Raw genomic sequence first — 21,682 nt, 5'->3', positions numbered from 1 at the left:
GCTACGTTAGCTGCAGCAGTTACATCAGACCGCGTGGCTTAACCTAACACCACAAGGCCATTACCTCACAGGCCTGGGGCTCAGAGATCCAAGCTCAGTCTCACGGGGCTCAAGTCAAGATGTCGGTGGGCAGGACTGGTGCTTCCTGGAGGCTCTGGGGAGAATCCGTTTCCTTACCTTTTCCAGCTGCTAGAGGCCGCCTGCATTCCTTGGCACGTGGCCCCTTCCTCCACCTTGAGACTCTCTCTGACACTCTTTCCCTCGTCTTGTCACCTTCTCTGCTTCTCCCCCTCTGGCCTCTTGCAAGGACCCTTGCCATGACTCTGGGTCCATAGGATGCTAATGCAGGATCATCTCCCCATCTCAAGGTCACATCTGCAAAGCCCCTTTTGCCAGATAACGTAACATTTATAGGTTCCAGGAATTAGAATGCAGACATCTTTGGGAGCCGTTATTCAGCCAGCAATAGGGGGGTGGGTCCAGTAGGCTGGTCGGCAGTCAGAGGATGGAGTGGGTGCCCACTGGTCTGTCCCTTTCGGCTGTGCCTTGAGGGGCCCACGCAGGTCTGAGTGCCTAGCAGAGGGCTGAGCTTCCCGACACATCTGTTCTGAGATGGCGAATCTTCCTGTCCAGGCAGGACCTTGTGACTGGAGTGAGGGGGTCAGGGTGAACGGCAAGTTGTCGTTTTGTATGCTTCTCCCGAGTGAGCCAAGTGGTGGCCCCAGGCCCGGATAGGGTTTTTTCTCCCTCAGGAGACCCACAGAAGCCACATGGGCAGTTTCGAGTTTCTCCAGGTCAGCTGTTTCTGAGTGAGTTATGCTCCCAAGGGAGCAGCTTGTGAAAACTACAAATATGGTTAGAATGTTTGCTGGCCCCTGAGAGAGCCTCAGGGGCCAGTGGCCTCGTGGCCCCATGTTCCAGGGATGCCTTTGGAAGGCAACCTCCAACCTCACTTTCAGTGCTCGTGCCTGATGGCCCCCGAGCTGGCCTTGACTCCGCGACCTCGACCCTGTCCCTGCTCCTGAAGCCCCGCGCCGTCAGCCTGGCCCTTGTCTCTAGCCCTCCCGCCCCTCCCCCTCGGGGTTCCCATCCTTTGCAGAACTGCCCCTGCTCAGGTTCTGAGTGGCAGGGCGGAGGCTGGGCGGTCCTGGGTCTCTTAGGCCTGCAGGTTGCTGTCCTGAGAGCCTGCAGGTGACGAGGACGCCACAGAGGCGGAAGTGGTGGCATCTCAGTGACTGCAGCAGGCCCCTGAGGAAGAACAGTTTCTCCTCGGCCACCACCTGGGAGTGTCCGAGTCTTCCTGCCAGGGGCCCAGGACCCACCCAAACTGCACCTGTGCTCATTACCCGCACGCTTGGGGCGAAGCAAGGAGTAGGGTGGTCCATCCCGTGTGACCGCCCTGCTCTGTGGGTGCCCAGCTCCGAGTCTGGGGCACAGAGGAGAGTAGGAAGGGGTCTTCCCTTCCCACGGTGGAGGACCCCATGGGTACAGTGGCACAGGGAACACGGAGGCCGCTGGGGCTCCTGGGGCTTTCTGGTGCACCCCCGGCTCTGTGTGCTCTGAGCAGCCCCTTTGAGATCAGGCCCCGGTCAGATCTAGAAGTAGGTGAGTCCAAAGCCTGGGCCTCTCTGAGTCTCAAGACTTTCCCAAGGCCTCACGTTGAGGTGGTAGTGGGGACCCAGCACTTCAGCTCCCTGAACAAGTCCCTTCTCACAGAGCCGAGAAAGGCTGGGTCCAGGGAATCGAGATGGGGAGACTTCCAGCATCTTCTCCTGGAGTCATGAGCCATCTTTCTTCACCAGTCTTCTCCTAAAAGGGACAGTCTGACTTGCACCCATCAAACTCGGTTCCCCCAGGACAGTGTGGGGAAGGGGTGAGCCTTGGGCCTTGAGCCAGATGAGCTGGGTTCAAGGCCTGGGTTGTGTCCATCCCATAACCTTGGGGCCACTGTGGGTCCCTTCCACATCTGCAGGTCTATGGGCCTCATGAATGGGTGTTGAGAGTTAACGAGGCAATGGTACATGAAAGTATAAAGTGACGATCAGAGAGGCTACACACCTGCCTGAGGTCACACAGCTCCGATCTCCAGAAAGAGCAGAATGTCAACTCAGATTTTTCACTTTTTAACTTCATAGTCAATGATTTTAACCATGGTCCTACAGCGGACATCCCCCCCACTCCCCCATCAGGCTCCCATCCCCAGCAGCCTGTCTGCATTTCACCTGTCAGCTCTCATCTCATCTCCCCTTAAGGATGGGGCAGCAGTTCCTGGGTCTTCTGGGGCAGAGGTTTCCGCAGACCTGCCCATCCAGGGATCTAGGTGGTGACTGGGGCTTCTAGGGAAAACAAAGGGAAATAAACATGGCTTTGTTTTGCCGGAAAAGTCTCGCAGCTGAGAGTTCTGCTGCCAGAGGCGTCCTCCCTGCCCTGGCCGGCTAAGCCTTCCACTCACAGGACCAGGCTGGCCTCACAGGACCTCGGGCTGGCTGTAGCGGGGGGCTTCAGAGTCACATCAGAAGTGGATGGTCTGACCCTGGGCTCAGCCCCTCCTGTGGGCCTCAAAGGCACCAGGGGACATACTCAGCTAGAAAGTCTGCAAAGAGTCAAAATTTCATTTTTTTAGCAAGGGTTTTCTGAACATCTCCTTTGCACAAGGCGCTGGGCCAGGCATTAGGGTGGGTGGGGGCTGGTCGTCTGCTCATTCAGTGATTCTTTCACTGGTTCTTTCACCACGTATTCGTGGAGCCCAGTCTGCGTGAAACGGGAGGTGGGAAGGCCAAAGGCCACATGGCCAGAGGCCAGGCTGAGGCGTGCAGCTGGTGTCCGCGTTGGGGAGGACGGGCTGGGTTGGGCCAGACTTCTCAGAGCATCTGTAAATCCTACTTAACCACGCATACATTTCTTAAACCTTTTATTTTTACTTAAAATATTTAAAGTACACTAATTTGTCTGTCTTTTGATAAAAGGGCCAAAGCCTTTGGCCCAAACATAAGTCTGCCCGTTGGAGTTTTGGGTCATCTTTATGGCTGAAACTGCATCACGAGGCATCAGCGCTGGCTTCCGGTTTCGGTTCTCTAAAGGGGCCTGAGAACAGGAAGGCCTTTGCGAAGCCTCTGAAAACGGTCTTCCGTCGTATATGTGGTTATTTCCCTCGTGTGCTGGGACTTTCCGAAGCTTCTGACCTGGTTTCTAGAGATTGGCTCATGTTTTGTACTTGTATTTCATTTGTTTCCATCAGTTGTTCTCAAAGTGTGGTCCAAGGATGAGGGTGACCCTCGAGGCCCTTTGGGGAGATCCACCAGTCAAAACTAAGACTCTGCATGCCCACACCAAGACCTCATTCGCCCTTTATCCCCTCATTTCCTCATGATGTACAAGTGATAATTTCCAGCGGCTGAGGCCCACTCTGATGCCTGGTGGACTGTGCTTGGGCTTTGAAATTCTTTCAGCTTTAATTTCTAATATAGTAAATACTGATAGGTGTGAACCACCTAAACAAAAGCTCTTTGGGAATCTTCAATAATTTTTGAGAGTGTAAAGGAGTCTTCATTCTTAACAGTTTGAGAACTGCTGGTTTCAATATTTATTAAATCACATATTTCTAATATCAAGCACAACTGGCATAAGAAAGACTTGGGAACAAACATAACTGACTTGTAATAAACTCAGAATCGACTGGAGAGCACTGAGCATGCCCTGAACATCAGCAAGGGTGCCTAGGGGACGAGGAGGCAGGCATCTGTCAGTGGGGGGGCTGGATAAGAGGTATCTACGGTGTAAGTGGTGACAGTAGTAATACGGGTGCTAGCTGTTTACTGAGCACATGCTGAGCGCCAGGCCCCGGGCTCAGTGCAGCTCCACGTGTTGCCTTAGATCCTCACCACCACCCTAGGAGAGAGGTCCTATCTTTCTTCTGGTTCTGTCATTGCACAGGTGGGGGAACTGAGGCTCAGAGGGGCCAAACAACGAGCCCCAGGCCCCCAGCCCCTAAGGAGCAGAGTTAGTCCTTGATCTCAGGGCTATTGATCTCCAGGGCCCGAGTCTTCACCTGCACTTCTCACCTCTGAGTCCCTGAAGTCTCTGAGTTTCTAAGGAGGCAGAGCCTCAGGTGAAATCAGGGGGCTGCTGGAACCTTCGGGACGGTCTGGGCTGGGAGGCCGACACACGCACTGGGGACGAGGTCAGGGCCAGGTGGCCTCTTCAAGGTCATTTTCTTGTGGAAGCAGCAGAACTGACCGAGACAGCACCCCACCCCACCTCCCGGCACCCCGTCGGTGCCCAGTCTTGCAGGGGCCCTTGGGCAGGGACTCGATCCTGGCCTCTGCCGCCCTCTTACTGCATCCCTTCTGTGTCCTGTGTCCACCTGGATGGGAGGAAGCTGAGCTGCGTGTGTGCTGACCCTCAGGAGGAGCCCCTGACTTTTTGGGAGGTTGAACAGGTGGGACCAGCTGCTCCAAGGGCCCTTCCGTCTCACCGTCTGAGGCTTTCTCAGAGCCCGGGAATCCCGGGCTGGTCCCATCCTGCCAGTTCTGAGGTTGTTCAGGGGACCCCTGTGGCCCCCCGTGGCCAGCCGCCGCTGCTGCTGCTGTGGGTTGGAGCCGTGGTTGAGGAATGGGGAGTGGCAGCTGCCCTCCACATCTCCGAGGGGCAGCTGGACATCCCAAATGAGGGGCCACGGTCACCATGGAGATCTTTTGTTTACTCCCGCCTCCACGTGAGATAATCTGCAGAACTGCCGTTTTCTACACTTTCAACATAGTGGAATTCAGGAAAATTCCACGGCCAGGCCAGCCTCCAGTTCTAAAGGCAGCAACCCAGGCAGCCTGCACAAGACCTCAGGATGCAGGCGAACTTCTCTGGCCTCTAATCTCCTACTTCCCCTAAGAGAGCACATGCTTCTCCTCTGCTCCACGTTTTCTGCCTCCGTGCCTTTGCTCAAGCCAATGCACCACCAGGAGGGCCCACCCTCCCCACTGTTCAACTGAGCCAGCTTCTTATCCCACCCCAGGGCCAAGGGCAAGTGTTACCTCCTCCTCCATGCTGGCCTCCTGGATTCCACCTTGCCTCCTGCCTCCCACCTCCTGACCTGCTTGAGGCCTCTTCCCCTTCTTAGTCTCTCTCCCATCTTGTGTGGTGTTGATTACTTTCTACGTGACTCTGCAGTCATTTCTGTGTTTTCATCTCGCACCCAGACAGCAAATCCTGGGGGCACACAGGCTGTTCCTTCCCCCACCCGCAGTTACCCCAGCCGTGGAGTGATGTCCCCAAGAGGGAGGCAGTGAGTGCCTAGAGAGAGAACTGACCTGGGAGCTAGGGATCTGGATGACACTGAGCCAGTGACTTAACTTCTCTGAGCCTGTTTCCCCAGCTACTGAGCAGGGTGGGGGCCTGGAGGATTTCAAGGGGCCCTTTCAGATCTGCCCTTCTCTTTGTCGCCTTTCCCCAAGCTGCTTACGAGCCCAAGGTGTTTTGCAGAGGAAGAGTCTGGAGAAGGGGTTGGGCCGCGATGGCAAGCCCCCCCCGCCCAACTCTTCTGGGATTCCAGGATGGCTGCCCTGGGAGCAGAAGGCACCGAAACACAGCCCTGTGCTGCCCCCGTGTGTCCTCTCTAGGCACTGCACCCAGGGGGCCTGTCTCAGCCAGCCCTGGCAGATGCACATCACCAATCTGGACGGCCCGCTTGACCCTCCACTGTCTTCTTGCTCAACGCTCACCTGGGCCAGGGAGCTCCTGGGGACTAGCAGTAACCCTAATAAGAGGGCGTCCAAGGGTGGAAGGACTGTGGTCTCAGATCAGCCAACCAGGAGCCTTGTTCTGGAGGTGCCATTATGTGGCGAGAAGGATGGTCGTAGGAGCCCCCAGAGGTGTTCACATGTGCTTCTTGGTCTCCAGGCACTCCCCCCGCCCCGACCTCCACCGAGTGGCCTGCAGGCCGTGTAGGATCACACCCACAGCGCCTGCAGGGAAAGGACGGCTGGGAGAGGGCCAGCCTGGCTCTCCGTCAGGTGCTCCCGCCGCTCTATCTGGCGCGGCCAGAGCACAGCTCCTAGTGGGCTGAGTTGAGACCCTTCTGCCCCTTTAGGACTGGTAGTGGTCAGGCACCTCCCCAGCCTCTCTCCATCTTGATCCTTCCCATGCGTAGGCCTCCCCTTCTCAACCCTCGTCCTCTATGCCACCCTTCCTAATACCCTGTCCTGAGCTGACCTGAACCTGGGTCTCGGACACCCTCCTAGGACTGTGCATGGCTCAAGAGGGCCCTGGGGGAGCCCTCACCCGCCCCAGGGGGACCTCAGATGTGGGAGTATTGGTGACGGGAAGGGGCTGGGCTTGAAGCTTCTGCCTGCAGACCTGCAGAGCTCCACCCTCACCCGTCCCTGTTCTGCCTTCTCCACTCCTCCCAGCATCACCTCCTTCCTGGGCTCTCCTCTCTCCTGCCTGCAAGATGGCCCTCCTGGCTCCCGGCTCCAGGCCCCACCTCCATAATCAGTGCTCTGTGGCCTCTCAGCCCTACGCAGGCAGGCTCCTCTGTTACCCTTGTCCTTCCCAGATGTGGGGGAGGAGCTCAGGGGTCCTAGGGGACACCCTCTCCCGAGGTGTCCTGTGCTGACCCCCATCCTGCCTTAGTGTAGACGAGCTGAGGTCTGGGACCTCCACGTGGCAGTGGGTCCTCCTCTTCTTTTTTATTTTTTTTAATTAATTAATTTTATTTATTTTTGGCTGTGTTGGGTCTTCGTTTCTGTGCGAGAGCTTTCTCTAGTTGCGGCGAGCAGGGGCCACTCTTCATCGCGGTGCGCGGGCCTCTCACTATCGCGGCCTCTCTTGTTGCAGAGCACAGGCTCTGGACGCGCAGGCTCAGTAGTTGTGGCTCACGGGCCCAGTTGCTCCGCGGCATGTGGGATCCTCCCAGACCAGGGCTCGAACCCGTGTCCCCTGCATTGGCAGGCGGACTTTCAACCACTGCGCCACCAGAGAAGCCCGGTCCTCCTCTTCTTGACCTAGTCCACCAGGCAGACCTGACCTCTCCCCTGTCCCATTTGCCTTCCAGCTGTTTCTGCTCTCTCCTCTCTCCGTCCCTTCTCCTCCTTCCTTCCGGCTTGCTCTTCCTCCAGCAGTGACGTGCGTGCCGGACGGGGTGAGGCTGTACTGGGCTGGGGCTGTGGTTCCAACAGGCAGGTCTGGAGCTGCTGCCACGGGGCAGCTCTGAGAAGGTCCAGGGTCTCGATGGCAAGCCATGCTTAGCGTAACCCGGATACATCGCTGTGCTCGCCCTGCCAGGGTGTTCAGGACTGGGTAACAAGCAAAGAGAACCAGCCCACTTTATTAGCACCTGCCACAGTTGTAGCCCTCACTCTGCTTCTTCACAGCTCTCTTCCTCGGGCTCCTCCATCCCAGAAGCTCCAGGGGGGGCTTCTTCCTCCCCAGCTGGGGGCTGCCCCTTCTGGAACATGTGACTTTCTCAGCCCCTGCCTCAGCTGTGAGGTGACCCTGTCCAGGCTGCTCATGTTTCAGTGGCCAGGACTTGTCACGTGCCCCCCTCCAGCCAAGGGATGGGCAGGCTGCTATGAGCTGGATGGAGAATTGATGTCGGGCGGGGCACGTTCAGTGTCCCCCAGCTCCCTCAGAGCCCCCACTGGATTCTACCCTGGCCCTTCTCACTCATTCTCCCACCTGTCAGTCTCTTTCGGATGTTTAACCTCTTTATACCCGCACTGCATTCTGTGAAATTTCCTTCCAGTTATGTCTCAGTTCACCAAATCTTTCTATTTCTCTACATCACCAATTCTGCTCTCTAAACTATTAATTTTTAAATTTTTAAGTGACTTTTTTTGGGGGTGATTTTCAATTGTAGAATGTCAATTTGGTTCATTTTCAAGTCCATCTGTTATTTTTTCATAGAACCTTGTTTTTTAGATTTTTTTAAAAGATTTTTTTGATGTGGACCATTTTTAAAGTCTTTATTGAATTTGTTACAATATTGCTTCTGTTTTATGCTTTTGGTTTTTTGGCCATGAGGCCTGTGGGATCTTAGCTCCCCAATCAGGGATCGAGCCCGCACCCCCTGCATTGGAAGGCAAAGTCGCAACCACTAGACCACCAGGGAAGTCCCTTAAATATGGTTTTTAATTCCTTCTTTATGTCTTTAATCATTTTAAACATGATTTATTATTTCATTTGAACTGTTATTATAAGTGCTTGGGGGATTAATCATTCTGTTTATTTTTTAATCTGCTGACTTTCCCTTGTGAATTGTTTCCTTGTGTATTTTGTGATTTTAAAAAATTATTTTGAGTTTTTCTTGGGGTGTATTACCATTTCTTTTCTAGGGGAGGCCCACATGCCCTGGGATGGGAGGTATTTCCAGGAAAGGATTTTATCTTTGCTTTGGTCTGGATCCAAGGGATCATTTCTCTAAAAACAAATTTTGCAATAACTTTTTGGTTTGGGATGTCCTTGTTTTATGGGAAGTATAAATTAAAACTGTCCATCTGGTTGGGTGGGGTGGGTTTGGAGCTTCCGTTTTGTTTTGTTTTTGTTTGTTTTATTCTCCAAAAAATGTTTTATTCTGGAAAAAATCCGGCACAATTTATCCCATTTTCCATTTGTGCATAATGTGTAAAATCACTGAAAAGCCCAGTGAGAGCATGGTTATTATCTGATACTTATTTGTTTCCTACAGTGTGGTGGTCTAACATTAACTAAAACAGCATTGGTCCTCATATCTGCTTTCAGTTGAGAGCCAATATTTTGGAGCTCCCAATTTTAATGGGAACTTTTATGCACCCTCATCTTTTCTGAGCAGAGTCAAGCTTTGCTCCCGAGATTGCGCTTGTATTTTCTGAGTCTTTCTTATAAGGAAGGGCCAGTCTTCCAGGGACCTGACTTTATTCAGAGTACCCAGTTCACCTCTGCCTCTTCTATGTCAGGGATGTATTTCCTCTCTTCCCTGAGTGTTAAAACCCAGCCCCTAGCCCTTAGGACACATACTTATATTTGACCCCTCCCTGGGCTTCTGTGGTGTTGGCTCATGAATGATCCTTCTGGCTTGTGGTTCCTACTTTATTTCTGGCTCAAGAAGTGCCCTCTTTCCTTCTTTCAAACTTGCCTATGAATTAGAAAGAAATTGACAGGTTTTGGGTGTGCAGAGATGGCTAGCAGGGCAGAGATGGGAATTTTCTAGTCAACTTTTGTTATTAATTCCTACATTAATTTTGCAGTGGTCAGAAGACATCTCTGAATGATGTAAATCCTTTAAAATTTGTGAGGTTGGCTTTGTGACCCAACATATGGTTCATTTTCTTAAATATTTGTGCATTTAAAGAGTGCGTATTCTGTCATTGTTGGATGTAATATAGTTCAAGCTAATTGTGCTGTTCATACTTATAACCTTATTGCTTTCCTATTTTTATTGAGAGGCATGTGCTAATGTCTTCTAACATTATTATAGATTTGTCTCTTTCTCCTTTTGGTTTAGTGCTTATCTGGCATAGTTTTTTTCCCCAACCTTTACTTTCACTATTTTTTGCTTGTTTTTGAGGTAGATCTCTTGTAACCAAAATATAAACAAGTTTTAAAAATCTGATGTGAAGCTTTAGTCTTATTTGGAGTATTTAGTCCATTTACATTTAATGTAACGATTAATATATTTGGATTTATAGCTACACTTTTACTATTTGCTTTCTATTTGTTGTACCTGTTTTATGTTGTCTGCTCCCCTTCCCTTTCCCCCTGGTATTTGGCCATTTGGTCCTGTTCCTTGGCATGCCTAGTAATTTTTCATTGAATTCTGGGCATCATTCATCCTTTTCTCTGATGGGTGGATAAACTGTGTGTGTAGGGGTGGGGCTTAGTCATCTTAATCCAATCAGGAACTGAGTGGATGCTATTCAAGTACTGCTACTCAGGGCTGGGTGGCAGGATTGGAACACCTCTGCTCATGTCTGCTCCTACAGCATGGTTTTAAGGTGTGTTCATCAGGGCTCTTGCCCCATGATAGGTCCTGAACTCTAGTCCTTGTGTCCTCAGCACAGTGAGAAAATTTAAAAACTTCACTTACTTTTCAGGCTCTGTGTTTACCTTTCTAGTTTTCATCTTGTTCAGCTTCAGAAATCTTCAGATATTTTGAGGGGGAAATTGACTGAGAGCTGGGCTTAGTTCTTTGCCCCACTGCCACCCCTCAAGAATCTCATTTTTGTCTTTCCAGGTCCATAAGCCTATCAGCATCTTTGTTAGTTTCCTTGATTCCCCTGGTAGCTCTAACCTGGACCCCTTGCCTCTTGCTCTGTCCAGGATTCCCAAGTGCCCTGAGTAGAAAAGTACACATTTATTAAAAATTTTAAGTTTAATACAAAAATAAAGAAAAAAATTTCAAGACCTAATACTCAGCAAATGAACCTTGTTCAAGGTGCCAGTGCAGGACCTTGGCCTTTTAGGCTTGATTGCTTCTCCAGTGCCTTCAAACAAATGTTTTTTGGTGTGTCATCAGCCTTCTTGTTGTCCTCCGTATTGGTCCTCTGCAAGATCTCCAAGAAACAGGAGTCCCTTTGTATTATGTTTCAACCATTTTATATTTTGGGGTCTATATGTTACCCCAACCTTTCCTATCCTAACTAATACATATTTTACCAGCATTTCTATATATTTTTAGGAGGAAGTCATCCATAATAACTAGTCTTCCAGTTGGTTGAGCCAAAGGACCTTATACTGATTACAATTAGAAAATATGAAGGACATACTGTCGTTGGTCACGTGGTACAGAATACACAGTTAAGCACGTGTGAAGAGAAATGTTTAAAAATGATATGTCTTATTAAAAAGATAATACACATTTATTAAATATTTTAAGTTAATACAAAAATAAAGAAAAATATGTCAAGACCTTGTACTCAGCCAATGAAGCTTGCTCATGTTGGAAACTCTGGACCCTGGCGTAGAACACAAAGCTCAGCGTTTTGCATTCATCGAGTCAGGGAGTTATGCTATTTATCCAACAAATCCCTTTAAGTATTGGCCCGTGGGAGTTTCTAGAGGGCATTTACACCCAGCACTATACATATAACACTATACATATATTATAAACACATGTATGCATATACACACACACACACACACACACACACACACACACACACACATATATATATATTTGTTCATTGCCACAGACCCAATGCCTAGAAGAAACAGGTGTTTAAAAAAACATTGGTTTGGGCTTCCCTGGTGGCACAGTGGTTGAGAATCTGCCTGCGAATGCAGGGGACACGGGTTCGAGCCCTGGTCTGGGAAGATCCCGCATGCCACGGAGCAACTGGGCCCGTGAGCCATGGCCGCTGAGCCTGCGCGTCTGGAGCCTGTGCTCCACAGAGAACAAGAGAGGCCGCGATAGTGAGAGGCCCACGCACGGCGATGAAGAGTGGACCCCGCTTGCCACAACTAGAGAAAGCCCTCACACAGAAACGAAGACCCAACACAGCCATAAATAAATTTAAAAAAATTAAAAAACACATTTGTTTAATAAATGAATGAATAAACTAAAATTAAAAAAAAAAGCCCTTGCACTCTGTGGCAACTGCTATCGTCATATTTTTTTCCAATCTTATTTTTCTACACTTTTGATTTGTTGAGTCATATTATATAGACAATTCTATATGCTGCTCAAGGCAAAACACACATAAAACAAAACTTAGTATAGCATGTGCTGTGTGCCCCTGGCCCAACCAATTCACCACATAGAGCCCCAGTTTCTTCCTCTGAAAAACAGACATATGGTGACAGGGTTGTGGTGAAAATCCAACGGTAAAGCTCTTACCGTTATTCCAGAGGCATAACTGCACAATACATTGTACACAATACATTGTAGCTATTAGAATTTTAGGATCAGTAGTATCAGTAGCGCCCCCAGTCTAGAGAGGGGTTAACTAACTTGCTACAGTCATACCTGAGGTCCACACTCTGGTCTGCCCGACCCCAGGCTCTTTCCATCTCCACCTTCAGCCTCAAACCATACCCGGCCCCATGCTGGGTCCTGAGACTTCAGAGAAACTGAAAGCTTCCTCTGGCAGCTGGAGTTGGAGTGAATCTTTCATCACTTGCCACGACGATGCTGCATAACAAAAACCTTACCAAACCTCAGTGTCACACTGTTAGCATTGATTTAGCAGGTTATCAGTCTGGGGGTCAGTGACTTAGGCTGGGCTCTGCCAGACGGTTCTTCTGGTTGTGGCTGGGCTCACCCACATGTCTGCCAGTTGGCTGCAGGTTGGTAGACCCAGGGTGGACACAGCTGGGACAACTGGTGACCTTGGCTTTACCCCACATGGCCCACCCTCTGGCAGGCTGTCCTGGGCATGTTCTTGTGGAAAAGGCTGAGGAGCGAAAGGGGGTGAGGGAGAGATGCAAGTGTTTCTTCAAGCTTCTGCTTTTGTCACGTTTGCTAAAATCCCATTGGTAAAAGCAAGTCACGGGGTAGAGACTGAAATCTCTGGGGCAGGATGCCAGGCCCACAATGGGGGGCCCTGAAAGTGTCATGGCAAAGGGTGGGGTACAGGAAAGGTGAGGAATGGAGACATCACTGCATTTCATCTGTTTCAGGGAGGAGAAGACACAGAAATCATCCAGTTAGCCAGGGGAGCAGACAGATCAGAGCCCTCCTGTGTCATGCCAGCAGGATGACCTGTGATACATGAACAGATGGGCTCTTTCTAACCCCCAAACCCTTGAACTGGGCTGCTGGTCAGGAGGCCCACATTGCCCCGGGGGCAGGTCACAAAGGAAAGTGTGCAGGTGGCAAAATCCTGGCTTTTAACTTCAAGAGCCTTTGGCTGGGAATAAACAAAAAATTCAGAAATTTACGCAACAACATGTTCTTTGATCAACAGGAACTCCCCTTCCAGACCTCCTAGGAGGAGCAGAGAGAAGGATGTTCAACAGCTGAACTTGAACTTGAACTTGAACGGGGGACGTGTGCTCCTGAACTGAGCATGTCAACTTCACCGAGAGCATCAGGCAAGGAGCTGAAGACAAAGGCAGCGACCATCCTTGTGGAAGATGACCAGGCCTGGTGCACTCAGGAGAAGCGCTGAGAGCTTGCCAAAAACCCAGGCAGAAGGCACAGGGCCTCCTTCGTCCTTCTGTCGGCAGTAACCTTGAACTTCAAGGAGCTGAACAGGCCTGGTGCCAGGAGCTAAATTGGAGCAACCACTGGCCAAATTATAAGGAATTTATAAGTGGCTCTGGGCTTATAAGAATCAAAAGCATATTCTTGCCCCAGTAGAGTTCGCCGGGATCCAGAAAGAGTCACACAAAGAGAGACCAAGAGAAACAAAATCTCTGGAGAGTTACATTTGGGGTGGATGGAGGCTAGGTCGGCCCTAGGGTGACCTACGTGTCCCAGTTTCCCAGGACTTTCTTGAATTCAGCACTGAAAGTCCTGCATTCTGGAAACCCCCTTGGTCCGGTCACCCGGTTGGCCTGGTGGCTGGAACTGCAGGACAGTGGAGAGCCATGGACTCCTGTTCTGTCCCTCTGCTGGGTCCTGCTCACCTGGCTGGCTGTGGGTTGGGACTCGAGGGGCAAGGCCTCCCAGCAGCCCCCATGGCTGGGGGCACCTGCAGCGTTTGGGGGACAAGCCTGGTCCCTGAAGAGCACGGGGAGAGAGTCCCTCTTCTCGTTGCTGCCACTTCCCATCCGACACCTGGACGGAAATCTGTATGACCTGAGTGTATGCGGAGGGACAAGGACTTGATGGAAAGCTTTCCATAAACACAGACCAGCAGGGCAAAGGGCAGGGTTCTCAGACAAGGCAGGCACCTCCCTGGTTGCAGCTGATGGTGGTACATGCACATCCCTCGGTGCCCAGCATCTTCAGGCCCCTGTCCTCACCACTGTGTCTCCAGTGCGAGGCAAGGCGGGGAAGCCTGGGGGGATGGTGGCACAGAAGCCCCCCTCCCCTTCTGCCCTGAGCCTGCTTCCTAGGCTGGGAATTAGGGAACATTTATTTAAATATTTAAATATAGCACCCAAACAGTTTGACCGTCCTTTCCAGGAGAAAAGATGAAGCAGCACCCCATGCGCCGAGCTGGCTCCCTCTCCGCAGAGAACAGACCTCAGGGGCCTGGGAAGCGGTCTGCGAGGAGAGAGCTGGTGGCCAAGCTTCCTGCCCTGAGCCCGGAGCCCTGAGCACTGTGGTATTCCCTCGTCAGGGGTTTGCAGTGACAATGGGATGCTGAAATTCAGAACATCCTTACCACCCCTCACTCCCAAAATATATTTGTATACGTTTGCACTGTTCCTATTGTGTTTGTCATCATTTTCAATGTCTTCCTGACAATTTGAGAGATTTGTGGGATTGGCTCGGGGATCTGGACAGGACACACTTCCCAAAGGCCAAGCTTGTATCCTCTGCTGTGTCCCTGTTCAGTGGTTCCACTGTTTAAAGAAGTGTCAGCGTCACTCCCCATCACACATCAAGTTCATAATTGATACTTAACATACTTCTTTACGTTTAAAAAATGCACACGGGTAGAGCTGGGTTTTTAGGCCTCTCCAGTCCCTTCCCCCCAGCAAACCCTCGGGCCAGGGCTGAGAAAGGGAGGGGGAGGAGGAAAAAAAGAGTTAAATCCTGTGAGTGTGTGTGTGTGAATGTGCGTGTGAGTGTGTATGGCGAGGTCTTCTACCCCAAGGCCCCCGGGGCAGGGTCCTGCAGCGTGCGGGAAGGAGGCCCCTTTTCATTAGGATCCCCCAAAGCAGCGGTGACCAGCTGGGTCCCTGGGCTTCACCGTGGGGGCCCAGGTCACCTCCGGGATGCTCTGGCGGAGGGGAAGAGGGCAAAGAGAGGCCTGTGGGGGGGCCGGGGGGCTGTGTTCAGCCACTGAGTGTCCACGGGCGGCGGGAACGTAGCGAGACCAGTGTCTGTCTTCTGGGAGCCGATGCTGTCCTGGGGGCGGGTGCTGGGCACCACCGTGTAAGCACTCAGGGTCATGTCAAGGGCTACCGGGTGCTACGGCAGCTGGGAGACAGGGTGCCTCGGGAGAGCACGGGTAGATGGGGGGCTCCTGGATGGGAGGCCAGGGCGGGAAGTGAGCTTGAACGTTTGCAGTGATAAAGGACGTGTGGGTGGCCAGGCTCAGGGTGAGGGGAGGGAGAGGAGTGGACGTCGCCTGGGCTGACACTTAACCTTCAGGCCACGTGTCGGGTGGGGGGCGGACTTCTCTCCAGAGCGGCCACCTCCTCCGCAGGGGTCCAGTGGGCACTTCAGCTTCCTGACCTTCCCCATCACCCACTCCGAAAACCTGCCAGCCTACCACGTTCCCTGCCTCAGGGGCCAGCCCCTCTGTCCTTCCCGTGGCCCAGGCCCCCAGCCGGGAACCGTCCTAGGCTCTCTCCCACGCCACACCCCTCTGGCCGGGGATCCCGTGGGCACATCCCTCAACTAAGCCCAGACTCTGACCCCCTCTCATCACGTCCACGCTGCTCCCCAGTAGCTGGGCAGTGGTCTCCCTGCCCTCAGCACCCACCCCTGTGTCTTTACAATCAGCAGCCAGAGGGAGCCTGGCAGAGGTGAGCTGGGGGCTGTCACTTTGCTGGAACCCTGACGAGACTCCCCCTCGCCTGGACGATTGCTGAGTCCTTCCTGTGGCCCCCGGGGCCCTGCACGGCCTGCTGTCATCCTCTGCGACCTTGGCTCCTGCCATGTCCCCTCACGCCCTCACCCAGGCCCACGGGCGCTCTGGCTGGTCCTCAGTCCCCAGGGCTGTCCACATCTCGGGGTCTCTGCACCGCTATGTGCCCCGTCACCTGGCAGCAAGGCCCCCTGATGGCCATCCCCTGGCATTCTGGGTCTCTCTCCCTCTGCTTTTTTTTTTTTTAATTTTTAAATTGTATTATTTTAAATTTTATTTTAATTTTTTATACTTTTTATTGGAGTATAGTTGCTTTACAATATTGTGTTGGTTTCTGCTGTACAGCAAAGTGAATCAGTTATACGTATACATATATCCCCTCTTTTTTGGATTTCCTTCCCATTTAGGTCACCACAGAGCAGAGTTCCCTGTACTATACAGTAGGTTCTCACTAGTTATCTATTTTATATATAGTAGTGTACATATGTCAATCCCAATCTCCCAGTTCATCCCACCCCCCCTGCCCCCCTTGGTATCCGTAAGTTTGTTCTCTACATCTGTCTCTATTTCTGCTTTGCGAAGAAGTTCACCTGTACCATTTTTCTAGATTCCACACGTGAGCGATGTTATACAATATTTGTTTTTCTCTTTCTGACTTACTTTACTATGTATGACAGTCTCTAGGTGCAGCCACTTCTCTGCAAATGGCACAATTTCATCCCTTTTATGGCTGAGTAGTATTCCATTGTATATATGTACCACATCTTCTTTATCCATTCACCTGTTGATGGACATTTAGGTTGCTTCCATGTCCTGGCTATCGTAAATAGTGCTGCATCCCTCTGCTTCTTTATGTCCAAGCACTTCTCACCTTCTGCATGCTCATCATTTACTCATGAAGTTGGCTTACTGTTTTCCCATCTCCCACTAAATAGCTCCATGGAGGGGGGAGTTTGGACTGTCGCTCCCTGACATCTCCTATTGCAAAGCCCCCAGGTCAGCACCCGGCACATGGCTGGGGCTCAGAAGGTGTTGCTGAATGTTGGATGAACATGAGGCCTGGTTGGTCACAAAAGGAACTGGAATTTTCTTTCTGTTCACTGGAATAGATGATGGGTGAGTTTAAGCAAAGGTGTGACGTGAGCCAGGAGGAGACAGGGACCATGGAAGGAGAAAGCATCTCTAGAGCTGAGACACAGGGTCCCTCCTGACATGAGCCCGAGGTGATGGGATTCTGTTCGCTGCTTTTAGGTAAACAGGGACTTGACTGTCAAATTAAGTCTAGGTTTAGAAAACGAATACCCAGGGTCCTCGCCGAGGGAATGCCAAGTTAGACTTTCTTCCACAGTTACTCAAATATTAGCAGCTGATTGGAAGCCAGTCTGTCTGGAAGCTGAGATTTCATTGGTGATTAAGTTTGGGTCACGAAAAGAGGCAAGTCAGCTGGACTTCTGATCCTCTGTAACTCTCCTGTGGGATCAGAGTGGGTTTATAGAGCTTGGAAAAGATGGAGCCAGGCTTAAACAATGACATGACCAGGGCGGAAAATCTCTCTCAACTAGCAACATGCTGTTGCCTTAACACACTGTCACCCTTGTTCCTAACTCCCCAGGGTTCAGCTAAGCCCCCAGTCAAGTGTTTTGGGCTCTTAGGTCTTGGGTGTCAATGGCCCTGGAGCCTGGACCACGTCTTCCATCACAAGGTCCCTTATTAAGGACCTGCCAGCAGGGGGTCAAGTGGCTCTAACTTTGAAAGCAGAGCAATACCCTTGCTTCCATGTAAATTTGAATGGCCCCGACATGCTGGGGGTGGGGAGGTGACCTGGAGCCCAATGCTCTAACCCCTGCCCCTCAACACTCCCCTCCCTGACCCCAGCTGTGACAGAAATGTGCCATTCACACATTTTATACAATTCAAGCAATGGTTTCCCTGACAAGCGGAATAAACTAAAAGTTCTCAGCCCAAATAAGTAGTTAGAATGATGATAAACGTGTAAGCAGTACCGTCCTGCAATTCTGTGAATTATCACTCAGTTTACGAGCATGGGCCTCTGAGAAGTCACCCGAGGATGCTCTGTTTTCTCGTCCCCCAACAGGCCCAGCAGAGGGCAGGCTGAACCTGGGAACGTGCTGGAGTTGCTGGGAATGAGAGGCAGCTGCTTCCCAGGCAGGGTCCAAGGATGCCGGAATCTCTCTCCAAAGACTTGCTCCCCGTCAAAGAGAAAATCTTCTCTGGCAGTTCTCAGCCAGGTCCCCCTCCCTTCCTACAGTGCCTGTCCAATACCACCACCCGGTCCTGGCTGGCCTGGCTCTTGGGGCCTGGGGTACTGGACTGGAGTCTTGTGAGAGGGCTTGTTCCCTCCTTCCCTCCCTCCTGCTGTCCTTCTAGGCCAAATCACTTGGTCGCCGCTGTGTCTGTGTCTCTTAGCCAGCTCCAGGCGCTGAGCCCATGTGGCAGCCCTGAGCCAGCCCTGCCCACCTCGGCTCCAGCCCCCAGCTGCCTAGACAGCCTGGCACAGAGGGCAGAGCCTTCACTCTAGACCTGCCTGGGCTCAACTCCTGGCTCCACCAGTAGCAAAGGGACCTCAGCTCCCCACACCTTGATTTTCTCATCTGTAAAATGGGACTAAATCAGTTAACATTTGAGAAATGCTTAGAAGAGTATCTGTTATGTAATCTGTGAGAGGTGGATGGATAGTGTCGACTGAAAAAACAGCACAGCCTAAAAGTTGAGAACTATGTTTTATTTGGCAGCCCAAACTGAGGACTTAAGCCCAGGACACAGCCTCTTACATCGCTCAGAGGGACTGCTCCGAAGAGGTAAGGGAAGAGCCAGGATATATAGGGGATTTTGCAACAAATACCGGGTAGTCGAAACATCAAAAGAGTGCTGATAATTAAAAGAAAACCAGACATCTCAAGTTAATGAATTTAACACTTTCCTGTGTGGGAAGATGCAAGCGTCTGGGCTCACTGAAATCATTTCCTCGATGTGCACCTTAGCTGTCTGGGGCCAGTATTCTGTTCTTTCCCATCCTGAGTCCCCTGAGGGCTCACCGTTCGGGGCAGCGGCAGTGGCTTGATGGCTGCAGCAGCCCTTGTTTACTGATATGGCGGGCAACGTTTTTCATTCACAATAGATACAAAGTCTTCTCAAACTGTGGAACATTCTGTTTTTCCACTTGACACTTTGAGCCAGGGTTGACCCACGCAACAACCAGAAACCCGCTTGTGCCTGGGCTTTGCCAGTCCGCAGGCAGAGGCGGCAACACTTGCCGCCCTCCTGGCTCTCTGGGCTTCTCCATCCACCGCAGTTGCTGTATTTTCTTGGAGGAGATTTGAAACCGCAAAGCTCTGTCCCAGCGTGCTATGGAAGGAAAGGGGATTGAGTTTTCTTCTTGTTTCTTTTAAATGCTTAGAGGTTGAATTTCAGTCCCAGACGCTGGCAAAGTAAGGAGACCCTGAAATTGTATATAGGTCTGGATCGGTCCAGAAGTCCCCAGAGATATGCAAAGCTACTGAGAGCTACCGGGAGATGGGAAGCCTCCCCACTGCCCGCCCTGATGGACTGGGCACTGACAGGGGACGTTCCTCCGGGGCTCAGCCGTGTCCAGAGGTGGGCGGGGCCTGGGCACCAGCGTCCTCCGTTTGGGTCAATGGACCCAAACTGGACCCTGCACGAGGCCCCTTTAGTCCCCCAGCCGGTGTTTACCCCTGAGACCCGACCCACCCCACCTCATCCTGGGCAGGCCATTCTTTCCAACAAAGTTCACTGGAAGCAGCTCCCGTTCCCTCTCTGCTTAAACAATACGGGCTGGCCTCTGCTGAGTCGGACCACGTTTCAATCGGTTTTTTATGGGGGAATGATCCCATGGTGTGTGCACTGTGTGAGTTCCAGTACCAAACCTTTCTGGCTTCATCATCTTCATTCTGTTTAGGTTCCTCTGACTCATGTGATCAGTTGAAATATTAATTACAAAGAGAAGGCTAGACGCAGAGAGGTGGACGTGATTTGGTCTGGCTTTCCATTTAACAGGGAGGAAACAGGCCTGGGGTGGGGGGAGGGATTTGGCCTGGATTCCCAGCCCCTTGTGGGGCTGGGGGCTTCACCGGGGCCTCCGGAGACCCATCTGCGGTCCCAGGGGCTTCCTTCTATTCCGTTGCTGACTCGGCCCCCATCTCTGGTACCGATTTCCGTGCAAGTGGCAAAGCACCCGACGGACGCAGGCCCGCAGGAAGCCTCTGGTTAATCCGGAAGCCACGGCAGGAGCTCCGACCCTCTTGAAAAGGAAGCCTGGGGTGGAGAGAAGCCACTGTTTGGGGTGGCTGTGGGACAAGGGGGGAGAAACAGATCCCTACCTTCCCTGCTTGAGTCATTCATCGTAGGGACACCTTGGGGTCATGGGTGCCATGGGCTGGGGGAGGGGTGACGCGAGGGCTCTGCCGGTCGCAGAGGCTCACCTCAGACTAGAAAGTGGAACCAGCGCTGGTGGCCGGTGCCCGTGAGCGCAGGTCAGGAACGTGACACTCACGCATGCGCGGGGAGGTGGGCGGGGCGGGGTGCTCGGGCAGATCAGGACCCCCGTTTCTCTACCTACAAACGGAAGAGGGGCTCATACTGCAACTTGTTTCACGGTGTTGTAATGATAAAAAGAAATCTCTGCGATTTCTTCACAGTTCTTTTATCATGACATCCACTCACAGGTCCTGACCATTTGAGGGTTAGAGTGAGGAATTAAAGGTTCATGTCACTGATGTAAAGTAATTAAACAAGGAGGCCGTTAGACCGGTAGCCCAGGTAAGCTGGCCGAAACCTAAGCCGGGGACAATGCACTCGAATAGGAGAAGATGAGACGTAGCACAGCCAACCCCAAACAGCCGACTAGCTTTTCGCCGATAAGGCAGGCTGTAGCCAGTCGCATTACTTCCTTGCTTTGTTTCCACATCTTCTCTATGAAAACCTCCCTTGCTCCTGTCCGTGGAGCGCTCCTAACCCCCTTTGATTTTAATCAATGTATGCTCAAATAAACTCTTGAAAATTCTAATGTGCTTCGTATATCTTTTACCACTAAGCACCTTTCTCAGGGAGACAGCAGCCTCGGCCAGCCCCGTGGGGACAGCAGGGCTCCCAGGGGAGATGGAGAGGGGGCGCCCCTGCTCAGAGCCCTTGAGGAGGTTGTCAACCCTGGATGCATGTTTCCAAGAAAGCCTGCTCTTGCCCTGAAGTAGCTGAAGGTTCAGCCCGAGGGGTGCTCCCCAGAGGACATGAAGATTTGGGTATCAGGTGGGAGCAGAAGCTTGTAAACACCCACGGCCTTTGGAAGAAGGTGGATATTAACCTTGGAGATGCAGAGTGCAGACAGCCCAGCGTAGACACGCAGACCACACCCCCTGCACCACCTGTTCTTCCATCTGTTCAAACCAAGCCATAGCCGGTCAGAGTCCCTGAGTAGCGGGGTGGCTGGCCTCCCTTAGATAGCCACGGCCCAGGTGGTATGTGTGTGTGAGGGTTTTAGGTGGTGGTGTCTTGGAGACTGGGTTTGGAGCACATGGATTGTTCCAAATTTAGAAAGCAAATGCGTGGGAAGTTGGAGAGGGCACTGGCAAAGGGTGTTGGCTGGTCCATCTCGGTGCCTCTTTTTAAGGAAGAGGAGTTCTTCGTCTGAGTCCCACTGTCTCCAACCACGGGGAAGCGTTTCCCTCTTGGGGCTGCGGTTTCTCATCCAGTTTAGGGTGAGTTGGGACCGCTGGGCTTCTTGGGGGCCCGGTAGGGGTTGGATGATGTCAGAGGAGTCCTAGTGTCCCAGCTGATGCCTTATTCTTCTAGGACCACAGAGTGGAGGTGAGATGGTCTGCAGCCTCCTGCCCTCTGTCCACTGGAGGCGCTCCAGGCTGTTTGCTTACTGTTCTTCCTGTAAGTTTTCATTTGGAAGAAGGATTCTGTAGCTCTCTGTCATTTGGAAATCCTTGGAGCTCAGAGGGCTTTCCTGGCTCTAACATTTGATGATTCTGAAACAAGCCTTTATTCTAGGGCAACAATGCTTCCCAGGTTTCCCTGGGACCCAGAGT

The 21,682-nt window shown here is 51.9% G+C and overlaps 1 protein-coding gene across 8 annotated transcripts in view; it reads left to right on the top strand.

The window, feature by feature from the left end:
* CHST15 (carbohydrate sulfotransferase 15) overlaps nucleotides 1-14,283 on the top strand; it is a 100,635-nt gene extending 86,352 nt beyond the window's left edge. For all 8 annotated transcript variants that reach the window (XM_032609214.1, XM_032609220.1, XM_032609221.1 and 5 more), the window contains exon 9: nucleotides 12,873-14,283. The gene's annotated coding sequence lies outside the window, so the exon portion shown is untranslated. The remainder of the gene's footprint in view (nucleotides 1-12,872) is intronic.
* Nucleotides 14,284-21,682: the final 7,399 nt, after the last annotated feature.

This window comes from Phocoena sinus, chromosome 16 (genome assembly GCF_008692025.1).
Source record: "Phocoena sinus isolate mPhoSin1 chromosome 16, mPhoSin1.pri, whole genome shotgun sequence".
NCBI classification, from domain to species: domain Eukaryota; kingdom Metazoa; phylum Chordata; class Mammalia; order Artiodactyla; family Phocoenidae; genus Phocoena; species Phocoena sinus.
This window is presented reverse-complemented; position numbering and strand designations above follow the sequence as displayed.